Genomic DNA, 16237 nt, shown 5'->3' on the forward strand with positions numbered 1-16237 from the left:
ATACTCTATTTCTTTAAGATACTTAGTCTTTTTATCTCTGTACTAGTGGATAGAACCTTCTTTGTTGAGAAGTTTGGGGCTGTGGGAGTTAAGTGAAGTTATTGATTCCTGGGTTCCATGTTACTTTATTGCATGTTTTTTTGTAAAGCTCTTTTAAATAAGATTTTATCTCATAAAATTACAGCTTTATATAATTATGTCAATTTAATTGCTTTTTCTAATATGTCTACGTATGATTTCAAAAGTGAAATAACACAGTTCCCTACTTTAAAAAATTGAAAATCCTAGGATTGGTATCTATTTCTAATATATTTTCATCCTTATAATTGTAGATTATACAACTATAAAAGATACTTGTAGTAGTACATAGTTGTTCTAAAAACTAATATCTTAGGTAAGTTTTCCTTTTTCTTTTTCCCATGTTGAGTCTTAAGTTTTTTCAAGACAAAAATTCTTAAAGTAGTAGTAGCTAAAATTTGGTAAATTATGAAAATGGAATTAGGTCACGAATGAATTTAAATAAGTGTGATCGGTATTATATATTGGAAAGTTGAGTGAAAATTAGGCATATTCCTCATGCTCTTTCAGAGTAATCTTTCACACACACAAAAAATAAGCCTGCATTGTATGCCATTAGGCAACAATATCTTTTTGCTTATCTCTTCAGTAGCTGATGGTAGAATAGCTTCTAATCATCTAAATATAAATTTTTACAGAAATGGTGGAAGCTTTAGTTATACAGAATTTGTAAAATGTATTTAAACCTTTCCGATGATCATCTTAAGAATAAACTAGTGTTTTGTAGTATTTTGCATCACTTCATGCCTAGGATAATGTACTGAGATGTGTCCTTTAAGTGATTTTGTCATTGTGAGAGCATCATAGAATGTGCTTAAACCTAGATGGTCTAGACAACTACACTACACTCCTAGGCTGTATTGTATAGCCCATTGCTCTTACTCTACCAACCTGTATAGTAAGTTACTGAATATTTTGGGCAATTGGAACACAATGGTAAGTATTTGTATATCTAAACATAGAAAAAGTACAGTAAAAATATTGTTTAAAAGATAAAAAAAAAAAAAAACCATGGGGGACTTATCATGACTAGAGCTTGCAGGACTAGAAGTTGCTCTGGGTCAGCTGGTGAGGAAGCAATGAGTTAATGTGAAGGCCTAGAATGTTATGCATTATTGTAGACTTTATAAACATTGGACTACACAGCTATATTAGATTTATAATAAATTCTTTGATAATAAATTAGCTGATTATAACTTTTTTACTTTATGAACTTTACCTTTTTAACTTTTTTTGTAATATCAGTTAAAACACATTGTACAGCTGTACAAAAATATACTTTTTCTATTTTTAATTTTTTTTCCTTGTTGAACTTTGTCAAAGACAGATACAAACACACACACTAGCTTCGGCCCACACAAGGTCAGGATCATCAATATCAACTGTCTTCCATTTCCACGTCTTGTCCCACTGGAAGGTCTTAGGGACAATAACATAAGGAGCTGTCATTTCCTAGTTTAACAATGCTTTCTTCTGGAATACTTCCTGAAGGACCTGCCTGAGGAAGTTTTTGCAGTTAACTTTTTTAAAAAAATAAATAGTAACATACTCTAAAATAATCATAAAAAGTATAGTGTAATAAATACTAGGTGATAGGAATTTTTCAGCTCCGTTATAATTAATCTTAGAGGACCACTACTGTATGAGCAATCTATTGTTGACTGAAACACATGGCTGTATTTAATTCTCTTCCTATATCACTGACTTTGAACATGTTGATATATTTGAATTATGAAAATTATTTTTTTATTTTACAGACAAAATATACAAATTAGTAAGAGTTGTAGAATGTTTGGATTTCTTTAAATACTCCAAAACTTTAAAAAACCTTGTAGTAATTTTAGACACAGAAAAGTTGCAAAGTTAATACAGAGAGTTCCTACATGCACCATTCAGTTTCCCCTAATGTTAATACTTTAAGAATGGAACATTTGTCAGAACTAAGATGTCAACATTGGTACAACACTATTAACTAAATTACGGACTTTATTTGGATTTCACCAGTTTTTCTACTAATGCCCTTTTTCTGGTTTTGGACACAATCTAAGACACTACATTGTATTTAATCATTATGCCTTCTTACTCCAACAGTTTCATCAGTCTTTCCTTGTTTTTACAGATCTTGACATTTTTAAAGAGTACGGGTTAGATATTTGGTAGAACATCCCTTAATTTGGGTTTGTCTGATATTTTCTCATGACTATACTGGGATTATAGTTTTCCACAGAAGATGTACATGATATAAACATGACATCACTGCTAAGTTTAACCTCGATCACTTGGTTAAAATGGTATGTGCTAGGTTTCTCCATTATAAAGTTACTGTTTTCTCATTTCATATTCTATTCTGTGGAAGCAAGTCACTAAGTCCAACAGTGCTCACAGGGAGAGGAGTTAAGCTCCATTTTCTTGGGAGGGGTATCTACATACATAATTTGGAATTCTAATGTAAGGGAGATCAATTTAGTCACTCATTTTTCAGTGTAGACTTGTAGATATGTATTTTATAATTTTGGCCGTACTATCCAGTACTGTAATTATTTGTTTTGTTGCTCAGATTGTTCCAGCTTTGGCCTTTGGGAGCCATATCTTTTTGACATGGTCCTATTTTTTTTCTTTTTAGTTTTTACTTTTTGGTACTACCAGGCTCTCTTCAATGGCAGGATTCTATAATTCATCTTTATATACGACTCACTGGATAGTGCTTTATGGTCAATAAATTTGTTGAATGTATAAATTTACACAATAAATTCCCCAAAAACTTATTTCCCTTAGGTCATAAAGACTCTTTCTCCCATAGTCTGACTTATGTTTAATAAGAATTGGAGTGCGTCTTGAATTAAAATTGCTTCTATATTGATTATCCACTTAAAAAAAACAACAAACATAGTTCACACTGTTTAGGGCTAGCTGGCTATTGCATCTTTTAATCAAGATGGGGGTTAGGGGAAAAGTCCATTTAGTCCATTGACTAAATTTTCTTCATCTTTTTGACATCATTATTGTGCTCAAAATTTGTACTTTGCATCTTATTTTGAAATTCATAATTTTTCTTAGGTAAAATTGTAAGAGCTACCATTTGGATGAGCGTGTGTGTATGTTTGCAAATGACTTTTTAAAAGAAATTCTGAACTCATTAACACTGACCCATGTTGTATATTCAGAATTCGTGCACAGCATGATTGAAAATCAGTCATAGTCTACAGGTTTGGTAACAAGAGTTGTTCTTTGTAGTCAGGAATTTCAAAGAATTTTTTTAGTAATTAAAACAAAATTGGCAGAAGAATAAAGATGAATGGGGGATGAAAAATAAATCTTACAGCTTTAACCTTTTACTAATATTTTAAGCAATCTAAAAGTACTTCAAAAATAAAAAATTTTAAAGCTGATCCAGAAAAATTAACCATTGACTACCACCCGAAAAGGAGAAATTTGGCTTGAAAGAGACTTTTCTCCTTTTTTCTATTCTGTAACCTCTGTAGGCTGAGCTTAATGTCACAGGTGAAAATGATTTGAGGACACCAATCAAATGAAAATGTACTTCTGTCTTGCTAAGCTAAGGCACTGAAGAAGGTAATAAAGAGAATGAAACACATGTCTGAATATTTAGAGAAGCAATGGTATGTGTGGGTCTTGTTTTAATCTGAATTTGTCTCAACAATTGCATTTTAACTTGTTTGCATGTAAAATCATATCTAATTTATTTGGACTTTGGTTTATGATTCACCATGCTTTTATTTCTTCTTTCCTACCGTCCTACCTTGCTTTCTCCTTGAGAAATCTCAAGGAGATTTCTATTTCTCTCTGTTGGTTTAGAATGTATACATTCTACTTTTTAGAAAAACCTTTTTAGTAGCTACTTTTACATTTTTAACATGAACACTGGGTTGACTTGTGTTCCTCAAAAAATACGTCCACCCAGAACCTTAGAATACAACCTTATTTGGGGTAAGGGTCTTTGCAGATATAATTAAGGTAAGGATCTCAAGATTAGGTCATCCTGGATTAGAGTGGGCTCTAAATCCAATGATGAGGTTCCTTGTAAGAGGCAGAAAAAGAGAAGGCACATGAAGGCAATCTCACAAAGGGGCACGCCACGTGAAGACAGAGGCAAAGATTGGAGTCCTAGCTACAAGTGAAGGAACGCCGAGGATTGCCGGCAGTCACCAGAAGCCACGGGAGACATGCAACGGATTCTTCCTCAGAGCCTCCAGAAGGAATGTATCCTGTTAACATGTTGGTTTTGGACTTCTGGCCTCCACAACTGTGAGAGAATACATTTATTGTTTTACTTAAACCACCAAGTTTGTGATAATTGGTTGTGACAGCCCTAGGAAACTAATACAATATGCATACCAGCTTAACAGAACACAGACCTTGGGATGGTTTAAATCTATCATCTTGCCCTAATTTTTCATGTTGTTATAGATCACAGATGTTTGTTTCACCTTGGTTTTCATCCTCCTCCCATTCTCATTTTGTTGTTACTATTTTAGTTTGTGCTCAGTCATACTTATTTACCAGTTTTATTGATAGCGGTATTCATTACTTGCAACCCATTCCTTCCTTTTGGGAAACGTTTTCTTCTTCCTAAACTACTTCCTTTAATATTCTTCTTTTGAGGGCAGGAGAAAGTGGATACTGTGTATGTTAAGCTATGTTTATCTCACTCAGACAGCTTTTCCCTCAGAATTTTTGTTATTGTTTAAGGAGATTCCTTTAATGAATACAAAAGCTTGTTGAGATAGTACGCCTACAATTACACAGCTTTGAAAAAGTTAAACAATGGTTACCGAATGGCTATTTTTATTATAGTATCTACAGTGTCTGAAAACGTATATAATAACTGTAGATGCCTCACAAGACATCCATTTAATCATAGTAGTGGATCTTCTACATAGAATTCTCAATGTCTTTATTCTTCAGATTCTCCAGGCTTATGAATATCGTCAATCTTCAAAATCCTTCTAACCATTTGTGTTGCCAAAGATGTTTGTTGCTTTTTGCCAATCAAGATCTCTGTGACATGCTGTTGCTTCATATCATTTGTTCCCTTGTGCAAACAGTGCCAAGAGCAGGGTTCATCTCCTTCACTTGTCTGGCTCGGACTTTTGTCATAGTCTGGATGGGATTCATGCCACTGTTTTCAGAAAGGGCCGTGGGGTGACCGCAGAACGTCGGCAAATGCTCTCATGGTGTGCTATTCTAAGGTGGGGCATTTATCCGCCTCTTGGCTAACTGCCAGAGCACAGGATATCTCAGCAAACCCTCCTCCATATGCCACACGATTATTGTGGATGAGGTTTGTGATGACACACAAAGCATCGTGAAGGGATCGTTTCACCTCCTCAATGATCATCTTATTTCCTCCTCTAATGAAAATGGTTACAGCTCTGGAGTTCTTACAATGCTCGATAACCAGCATTTTATCCTTAGTTGTCCCAAATGAGATCTCCTGTACAGGACCGGTAAACCCAGGATCTCGGGCATGAGCTCTGAGAACCTGGGACAATCTGCCCTCTTGTTGAGATGGCAATCAGTTCAATTTCAGGTCCCCCTACCCAGCGAACCACAGGGAAGTTGTTCTGAAGAAATAAGTGATTTGCTTCATCATCAAAGCCCAAATGACAAATTGCTAAGTTAGCACCAGTCTCTTTAATTTGTTGAATCATCTCTTCAAATGTCTCCTTTTCATATTTCTGAAGAGCTTTATAATCCATGGAGGTCACATCCAGCTTATGCTTTGTTTTTGGCTTGGGTGGTTCAAATGGACGTGTGAGAATTGCAATCTCAGCATCTTCCACTTTTCTCGGCATCTGTGGGTGACTGGAAATCCTTGTCCATGATCACGGCCTAAATCAGTTTTGTGTCCTCCAGCCTCCTGCCCACTTTGCCTTCTACGTTGACGAGCTCAAAGTCAACATCTCTCTGCTCCATATCTGCTACAGTGAGGACGGTATTCATAGCAATCTCAGCCATTTGTTGGTACCAACTTTGACCACTTTGAAGCCCAGCATGGTTTTTGCTGTCTGAATCAGGGGTTCAGTGTCCTTTATGTCAGCAAGGACACTATGATTGATCTTGTCCAGGTTCAATAGCAACACTGGCAGCCTCATAACCATCAGCTATTCTGATTGGGTGAATGTCTCAGTCTAGCAACTGCTTGACTTCTAACAGGACACCAGCCAGGACTACCACTCCTGTGGTTCCAAGTCCAATTTCATCATCCTGAGACTTGGACAGTTCTGCCATCAGCTTAGCATTCTGATGATTGACATCCATCATGCTTAAGATGGGGCCCCATCATTAGTTACAGTCACATCACCATCCTTATCCACCATCATCTTATCAAGCCCATTTGGTCCAGGTGCTGTCCTCATCGTATTTGCTACAGCCTTTGTTGCCATTATATGAGACTTAAGGGCCTCAGTCCCATAAGACAGGACTTGTAGTCCTGATCCTTGATGATGAGGAAAGGGTGCCCATATTCATCAAAGGTGAGGGTCCCCATCGATGCCATGGTGTAGCCCCAGGAGCTACTTTTCCCTCAGAATTTTGAAGATACTAATCTATTGTCTTTTGCCCTCTAATGCTATTGAGTTCAGTCATTCTTTGCTCCATTATGAGTAATCTTTTTTTTTTCTTCTCATTTTCTTTTAGATATTCTCTGTCTTTGGCATTTTTCAGTTTATGACGAAACTTGTTGTGGATTTATTTATTTATTCTGCTTGTGACCGCAGTATGATTCTTTAATCTGTGGACTCATGTCTTTCTTTTTAGTTCTGGAAAATTATTACTCATTATATCTTTCTATGGACTGTCATTCTCTTTATTCTTTCTTTCTGAAACTTCTATTAGGCATATTGTTAGACTTTTCCAATCCATTCTTTGTGTCTTAACTTTTCACATATCTTCTATCTTTCTGTACTTGGTTCTAATTTTCTTAAATCTTCTATTCACAAACAATATGACTTCCTATCTTATCTGCTAACATTTATTACTTGTTTTATTTCTATGCTTGTATTTTTATTTTTAGAAGTTCTATTTCTTCTTTACAAGTTTACCCATTTTTTTTTGTTTGTTTTCAGTTTCTACATATCATTTAAAACTTCCCTACTTTCTGGTCTCCTTATGCTATCTCAAGTTCTTAGAGTGCTGATCCTCCTGTTGTAGTGCTGCTCACTGCTTGATGGATACTTGTCTCATGTAGATTGTCACTGTATTTTTGTAGGTATGCTCAGCTGTTAGCATTTCTCCAAGGGAAAATCTGTAATCCCAGGACTTTGGGAGAATTCCATCACAGTAATCAGGGCCCCAGCAATTCCAGAATCAGCTTCTTATATTAAATTTCCATCTTGGGCATTTTATATGAAGATGATGGAGTTAATTTGGATTCAGTGTACCAAGTGCAGGGTTAAAGTTTCGATTTTTCATGGGAGCATTTGGTTTTGAATCCAACCCAGAGTAATGGGCAGACAATGGAAGTTTCTTACTTCCATTGGACTTGAAAACTATAGTTTTTTTGGCCCTCTTTACTCAAGGAATAGTCTTTTCAGAGTTCCTTAAATTATGTGAAATTCGGTTTCACATAAGTTTCAGCTTCTGTTTAACTGAGACTCAAGGAGATGCCTTCTGTAGGTGCTAAACCCTCAGTTCCTAGCCATTAGATGGTCTCACCCCCATTAAAGTTGGTATTTTCTCATACACTTACTATTCTGACTTTGAATAACCCTCTTCATTTTTGAAATTTATGGATTTTCCTTTCAAGCTTAGCCATTTACTTAAACAATTTTTTTGTGCATGTATCTAGCTTTTCCACGTGTTTGGAATGGGATAATAGTCTGTACTAAGCTAGTCCGCCACTGTCATTTCAAACTATGCAGGATCATAAGTACCAAGTATTAAGGGAGTTGCTGTTTTATAAATCAGAGTTGATTTAAGATCATTCTTATATTGACATTCTCCCTAAAGTTTAATTACACTTTGTTAATAGATCAGAAAAGTATAGAATTGTGATTGTGCTGAGAATCATATGTGACCTTGGGTATGCCCATGGAATTCAGTTCTGAATGTGAACAGTGTCATTCCTCTGCCACAACAGAAAACAAAGTTGCTTAGAGCAACCTGTAATGAGGCCAAGACTTGGGACTGAGAACCTTTTGAGCCATTGAGCCTGTCTTCATTTTGTAGTCACAGACTGTAGTCCTAACTCAAATAAACCTTCCTGCAAGGTCCAGGATACAAGGAGGTTAAGAGTTTGTATAGTGCATTTCCTTTAATTTACTAGAAAAATTCACCCATGTGTTATTTTAGTGTATAAAGTACAACTTTTATTTATATTCTTATTTACTTGTATATGAATCATTTAATGTTTAATGGCCCTTTAAAATAATGTCATATGCCTCTAGCAATGGACTACTACCTCAAAGTAGCTAAAGGAAGAAATGTGTATTTAATACATTCTTTCATCACAAGCACTCTTTTAAATATCTTTTGTGTTTTTATCCTTAAGACACTTCATTTAATACATACATATATGTAAATATATAGAGAAATACCTGTATATCTACTTACTTGTATATTTCTATATATATGGAAAGAGAGATCTCTCCCAAGACACTACTTAATATAAAGCTAAATGATAATGCACTTTGTTGGATTGTGCCAACAGCATAACAGATAGTGCATTTGCTGGAGTGCTTATGTTGAAGTTAAGGAGTGGCTTATTAAATTATAATGGCAAGATGTTTTTAGTCATAGAACATGCAAGCCATCAAGTGTCAGGTGTCTAAGAAAAAATTAGATTTATCAGATGACAACACACTTGAAATAATTGTGACCAAATTTGTTTTGCTTGCTAGTCACCTAGTTATCCACAGGACATGACAAAATTGCAGACACAGAGAAGATGGGATAAATCACCCTAATTATCAAACAGATGAAAAATAATTTGGCTCTGGTGATGAGAATCTTATCTGAAATAACTCATAGCTCATTGAAACTTTTTTACTACATTGAATTCATTCAACATACCTTATTTGCAACCAACAATTACAGTGTAAAAGGATTAAGTGTTAATTCTGGATCTTTGCAACATATAATTACAGTGTAAAGGATTAAGTATGAATTTTGGATATATTCAAATTTCCTTGGGAAACTACTGAATATTACCTTTTCTAGAAATGTAAAGTTACATGTGATTTTATTCATTCAATTAGATTCAACAAACTAGATCAAAGATAATGATGAGCAGAGCACAAAATAAAGGCAAAAAGGAAACAAATAAATATTGGAGAGTAAAGATTAATATATTACTTACATGGGTCTCTATTTACTAGCTGTGTGACCTTGACCTAGTTAATTGACTATTCTAAGCCTCAGTTGCATGATTAATGAGAATTAATACTTTCCCCACAAGGCTTTTATGAGGAGCAAATAAAGCATTTAAAAGGCTAAGTAGAGTACCGGGCACATAATTTCTAAATAAATGTAATAGTATTATTATTTGATGGAAAAGTAAATCATTAATATATCATAAATACTAGACTTATTTGGGTTTTAACCTTTAAACAAACTTTATGTCTATGATAAGCTTATTTTATACTTGATTAAAAATGTAGGCTGGATGCAGTGGCTCGTGCCTGTAATCCGAACAATTTGGGATACCAAGGCAGGAGGATCCCTTGAGCCAAGAGGTTCAAGACCAGCCTGGGTAACATAGCAAGACCCTATCTCTACAAAAAAATTTAAAAATTAGCTGGGTATGGTGTCGCACGCCTGTAGTCCCACCTACACAGGAGGCTGATGTGGGAGGATTGCCTGAGCCTGGGAGGTTGGGGCTATAGGGAGCTGTGATCATGCCACTGCACTCCAGCTTGGATGACAGAGTGAGACCCCATCTCTCACACACACACACACACACACACACACACACACACACACACACACACACACACAAATTTATTTTTTGAAATGTGGAATACAAAACTGAAGAGTGCAGCTGATAGTCAAAATGAGTACGTTGATATACTTTCTCAAAAGATGAATTTGAGAGGTAGTAGGAGGAAAGAGCTTAGAATTAGAAATGCTTCATTCTTAATTTTGAATCATGACCTAATACATTAAAATTCTGTAACATCATTAAAAATAAGCCCTGAAATAGCAGGCCCTAGAATAAGAAATTTGCTAAACTTTTCAAAAGCTGTACTTTGAAGGGTCTCAATTGTATTGTCTTTCCAACATGGAGAACTGATTTCTAATTCTGCATATAAGGGGAAATTGGCCACATTTTCAGTATTACGAGCAGACTCCTAATGCTCAAAGGAATTATGTTCTGTCTTTTATTGCCTGTGGGAAGAGTGTTGCTAAGAAACAGAATTCCTGATACATTCTGAGGAAAGCAGCTTGTCATTTTAGTGATGCACTGAGAATAAAATGCAGTGAAGGCAATGTATTTTCAAGATCTGAGGCTGTTCCTAGCCAAAGAAGACTGCATCTCTGGCTGATTAGATGTAATACATTTGGTTATGTGAAGCTCAGAAAACAAACCTTTAAAGCCTGTATATTGATGCTCTAGAAGCCTATATGGCCTGCCAAATCATTATTTTGTGTTTGACGGATGAAAAGCAAAGAGCTACAGAGTTTGCAGGATGGAAGGAAATGAATATGCCTTGAGCACTTCCATATAAGCATCAGGCTGAGCTCCCTCGCAGCCACATCTCATGGACTCTCCATGATAACTTGTGAATAAGGTGCATTATCTCCATTTTACAGATGAGGGAATATGTTCCCCTGAAACGTGACCAAAGTCACAAGGTTACTAAGTGTCAGAACTCATAACATCAAGCCTGTGCTCTCTGACTCCAAGTGCAGAGTTCTTGCCACTACACTTATCATGTGTCTGTTTCCATTTTCAGAGACGAAGTAGGGTCAGAGTTAGACCACAACTGCAGAGGAGATTGGGCAAATTCTTTAATGTCAAAACACAGGTTAGGCTTTGAAGAAGGCCTAGATTTCTGGTTTCATTTGTCTGCCTCAGAACAGGCACTTCCTCATCATTTTTTGTTCTCTAAGATCCTACAACCTCAGGTGAATATGCATTCTTGCCAAAGATCTGTAAGGTACACAGAGTAGGGAATTACTGACAGTCTTTCAGTAATAATATTGTCTGGTACAGTGTAGGTTATCTGAAATGCTACGGATCTCCAGGGTCTCTTCTCATTTTGTTTCTGTACCACCACGTTTTTAGACTTTCACCCTCACCTTTGTAGCACTCATATCAGTCTTCTCCATTATGGTAACTGGGTTCATAAATAGCTCATGGGAATAAACGTTGTATTCAGAAGTAGAAAAATTCATTCAACAAGTATTAATTGAGAGTATACTATGTGATAGGTGACATTACAGGGCTGGAGAATCAGCAGCAATTAAGACAAAGTTCTTGTTCTCATGAAGCTTATCTTCCCATAAAAGAGAGATATGCAAAAAGAATGTCAGATTATGCTGCAGAAAATCCCAATGTAGAGAGATGAAGAGTGAGTGGGAATGGGACTGGGGTGGCAATATAGAGGTATCTGATTACAGAGGCCTCTCCAAGGATCTGCTGTTTGAACTGAGATCTGAGAAGTAGAAAGGAGCAAGCTGTGCAGCCTTCTGGAGATAAGAGTGTGGAAGGCAGAGAGAAGAGCAAGCATAAGGCTCTGAGATGGGCTCTCACTTGCTCATTCAAGGAATGGCAAGGACAGCACAAGTGTGGAAGAGGTTGACAGGTGCATTATATCAGGTCTTGTTGGCCATGTGGAGGAGCTAGGGTTTTATTCTGGGTGTGATGGAAAGCTGAGAGATGGTTCTGACCTGGAACTGACATATTCCATGTTATTAAAAGAAACTGGCTCCTGGAGAATCAGTTGTTGCAAGTAGAAGCTTAGAAACCTTCAAAGGGCTCTTGCTGTAGGCAAGAAGAAGGAGACTGGGACTAGGGTGTTAGCTGTGGAAATGGGAAGAAGTAGAAAATCATAGGCTAACACTTGGAGGTAGTTCCTAAAGGATTGCTGGTGGGTTAAATGAGGAGTGTGAGGGGAAGAAGAGGAATCGAGGCTCTAGCCAAATGCTTGGCAATTTGTCACTTTCTTAATAGTTATAAAACAAAACCTGTCCTGCTTATGATAATCCAGTCATTTTCCTTCTTCTTTGAACCACAGTAGTCAGCAGTCAATGGCAGTATATGTTTATACATGAGTCCTAATGGAATTTTTATAGTCAAATATTTACAATTTTTAAAGATTAATTTAATTTTGTTACTGAAAGGAAGGAGCAAATATTCCTTTAGCTGTCAGAATTTTAAAAGTTAAAGAGAACCCAAAGACATAAATAAAGGAACTCTGCATATGATCGTTGGTTCACATGTGATATAGTTTCGATATTACATTACCAGCCCTTCCTTCCAAATCTCATGTTGAAATGTAATTCCCACAATTGGAGGTGGGGCCTGGTGAGAGGTGTTTGGGTCATGGGGCAGATCCCTCATAAATATTTTGGTGCTGTCCTTGCGAAAGTGAGTTCTCATGAGATCTGGTTGTTTAAAGTGTGTTGCACCTCTCCTCACTCCCTCTTGTTCCTGCTTCTGCAGTGTTATATGCCTGCTTCCCCTTCACCTTCTGCCATGATCGTAAGGTTCCTGAAGCCCTCGCCAGAAGCAGATACTGGAGCCATGAGGTATAACCTGCAGAACTGTGAGCCAATTGAACCTCTTTTTCTTTATAAATTACCCAGCTTCAGGTATTTTTTTTATAGCAATGCAAGAATGGCCTAATGCAACATGGAACATAAAAATAAAATCTACAATGAAAAAAAATTTTTAAAATATTGGCTATTTAGAGATTCATAGGAAATATTAAGACAGTTTCACCATCTATGCTTGGAGTACATGTCCTCAAAATACTATTAATAGCTCAAAAGTGAAAAAAAGTAAGACTATTTAGCTTATGGGTCTTCAAGGAGTGCAGAAATTTAGATACACCTGAATATTAAAACAAAAAGAGAGAACACACATATATGGCATACACACTGTGAGAAATATATGCCAAAATCAATATATGGCATGCACTCTTTTTCATTGCTCTCTAAAATGAAAGGGAGACAGTATCTTCATTGGAACATAGGATATTCCTTCTGGTATAAATTTATGACAATCACCATGCAAAGAAGTCATCCTGGATTGCTAAGTCAATATTGCATTATATTACATTAACATAATGTATTATGTTAGACGCTGTTATCAAATTAATACTTAAAAGTACATGACAGAGATGAAAACACTTTTATCAGTGAGTCACCTGGTGGTCTAGAGTAGACATTTATTCTCCTTCCCACCACCATCCTAGCATCATCTGTTCTTGTCTTCTTGAAACAGCCTCATGCTTTTGTTTGAGATTGATTCCTCCCCTGGTGGTTACAGCCTTAGACGGATTGTTCTGCTGACACTGATCAAGATGGGGCAATCAGATGCACTGTCTCCGGATTAGAATCTCGATGTAATACAAACATTAAAAAATGGCTGGCACTCATTCAATTCAAGAAATCCCTCCTGTTGGTTTCAACTATCTAGATTCCCAGAGCAGCCTGTTCCTGTGCCTGTTGAGGCCTGGTTCTTCAGCTTTCCCTCAGCAAGTATCTGCTACCACCATATGCTCTTAATAAATCCTATTATTTGCTAAGTTAGCTGGGTTAGTTTCTAATGCTTGCAACTGAAGAATCCTAACTGAAACACAGTTACATTTTATCTTTTTAGTAATAAATCCTTGCTTCAATAAAAACTGTTCCACTGTTTTGCAAAAGAACGCTTGAAGAAGACTTCTGTGCTCTTTAAATACCTAGTTATAGCTAAGACTTTAGAAGGCAATTGTGTTAAGAATCTGTGTATTTAAAAATGACTTTAGATGCCCCATCAGTTCTCATGGCTTTCTCAGGGAGACACAGTGTGATATGAGTGTTCATTTAAACGTATGCTGCTATTCCTACAAGTTTTCTTTTTATATGGTTTAAAACAACTATGTGTCCTATACGGTTTTTGAAGGTTCATATTCAGTTTATGTTGCCTTTTTTGTCTTTGGAAGTGTTCAAAATTTATTTAAATTTGCCAAAATGCCACTTTCTTACTTGTGATTTTCTGTCAAGAAAAACAGTAGAAGGCACACACAGGGGGATCAGCCAAGCAGAGATGTGAGCCTGGGCAGGGCCTGGCCTAGTGAATTCACATGTGGAATGCTAGGCCAGCCCTGCCCAGGCTCACATCTCTGGATGGCTGATCCATGCAGACATGGATGAACTCATTTTGGAAGATGAAAGAAGAAAAGGGTGTTCAAATTCTCTTTTCTCTAGTATTTTATAAACACCTTTAACATGTGTGATTCTGCACAATAAGCCTGTTGCTTTCATGTTGCATCCTTGGTTGAAATGAAGAACCTACAATCTAAACAAGATATTCACAGAGATGCAGAAGGAGAATAAAGCCAGTGAAGAGAAAAGCAACCTAAGTTGTAAATGACATGAATGGCAGGAGGAGTAGGAAGATAATTAACTTATGCAACCAAGTTCATGCAGAAAGGGTATTGGGCTAAGGGTGGGGCAGTGCTTGCTTTTATTTATCATAGGCAAGGTACCAGTAGAGTGTGAGCAATGTTCTATATTAAAGAAATAAGGTGTTGGATGTCATCACTGATGCTGCATTTTCTTCCAGCATTGAGTTATGGTTGGAGGAGGTCTCTGAGAGATACACTAGTCACTTTACTTGCTTTTCAGCCAATCACTTCAAGCAATATTTTTTATTACCCTAAATTGTTAGATCCCTGTTTCCCAGGCTTCATCTTTCCACAAAAGTTTTTCCATTACCAGCCCTTCTCTCTATTCCTTACTCCAAAGGAGACATAATTACCTGATTGTGGACCTTGTTGACTTAGACCTGTCAGGTGTCTCTCTGGCCAGCCTGCTCTAAGACAGGTGCATTCTCCATTCACTCCTGCCTCCCATGCAGTAAGCACACCTGGGTCAGGCCCAAAACCTACCTTCTGCAGGCACTTCAGGATATCTCTGTCTCTCTGTCTTTGCTATCTGGGCTAAACAGTTACAAGGCAGCAATTTACTTTGTAGCAGAATAGGTGAGCTTTGCATGGTCTGGAGGCTCAGCCTCTTCTGCAGATGGATCTTGGTCAGTGCTATGAAGAAATCAAACCAGTGTAAGGGGGTGTAGGTAGGGGAGAAAAGAGGATAGGCAGTGTATTCATGGGAAGCCCCTCTGAGGAGGTGTCATTTAAGCTGAGACATGAATGCTATAAAGGAGAAAGCCATTGTGAAGATTTGAGGACATACTGCTTCAGGCAGAGGATAGAGCAAATGTGAAGGTCTTGAGGTGAGAACTAGCCTGAATTTTCTAGGCTTGGATTTCCAGGAATAGCAGAAAGGCCAGGGTGGGAGAGTGGCACGATATAAGATCAGAGAGAGAGGTAAAGGCATGAGTAGAGATTGGAAAATTGAGAGATTTAACAAAGGAGACTGAGAAAGCAGTTGTATTGTGTTGGTTCTCCAAAGAAAGAGATCAAATTAGATAGATAGATAGGTAAATAGATATAGATCTCATATGTGAGATATATACACAATTACATAATTATATATATAATTTATGATAAGGAATTGGCTCATAGGATTGCGGAGGCTGGGAAGTCTAAACCTGCAGTGCAGGTCAGCAGGCTTAAGACCCAGGAGAGTCAGTGGTACAGATGAAGTTCAAGGTCAGGTCTACTGGAAAATTCTCTCCTACTCAGGGGCAAGTTGGTCTTTTTGTTCTATTCAGGCCTTCAACTGACTGAATGAGGCCCACCCATATTATGTAAGGCAATTTTCTTTACTCTAGCAATTCAAATGTCACTCTCATGTTAAAATCTACCAATTTAAATGTTTATCTCTTCCCCAAACACCCCAACTTAGAACAGAAACACCCACAATAATGTCTGACCAAATATGTGGGCACTCCATGGCCCAGCCAAGTTGACAAATAAAATTAACCATCATAGCAATACAGTGAAGTAGGAAAGTTGGCTTCTTGATATGATCTTAACACTTTCTCATATGCATGTGAGCTGAACAAAGGCGCAAAAAAAAAAAA

The 16237-nt window shown here is 37.0% G+C and overlaps 1 protein-coding gene and 1 pseudogene across 1 annotated transcript in view; both read right to left on the reverse strand.

Annotated features, from left to right (window-relative positions):
* The window catches only part of COMMD10 (COMM domain containing 10), a 971919-nt gene that overhangs the window by 858453 nt on the left and 97229 nt on the right, over nucleotides 1–16237 (reverse strand). The gene's annotated exons all lie outside the window — the stretch shown is intronic.
* LOC126956232 (T-complex protein 1 subunit epsilon-like) lies at nucleotides 4994–6598 on the reverse strand (annotated as a pseudogene).

Source organism: Macaca thibetana, chromosome 6 (assembly GCF_024542745.1).
Source record: "Macaca thibetana thibetana isolate TM-01 chromosome 6, ASM2454274v1, whole genome shotgun sequence".
NCBI lineage: Eukaryota > Metazoa > Chordata > Mammalia > Primates > Cercopithecidae > Macaca > Macaca thibetana.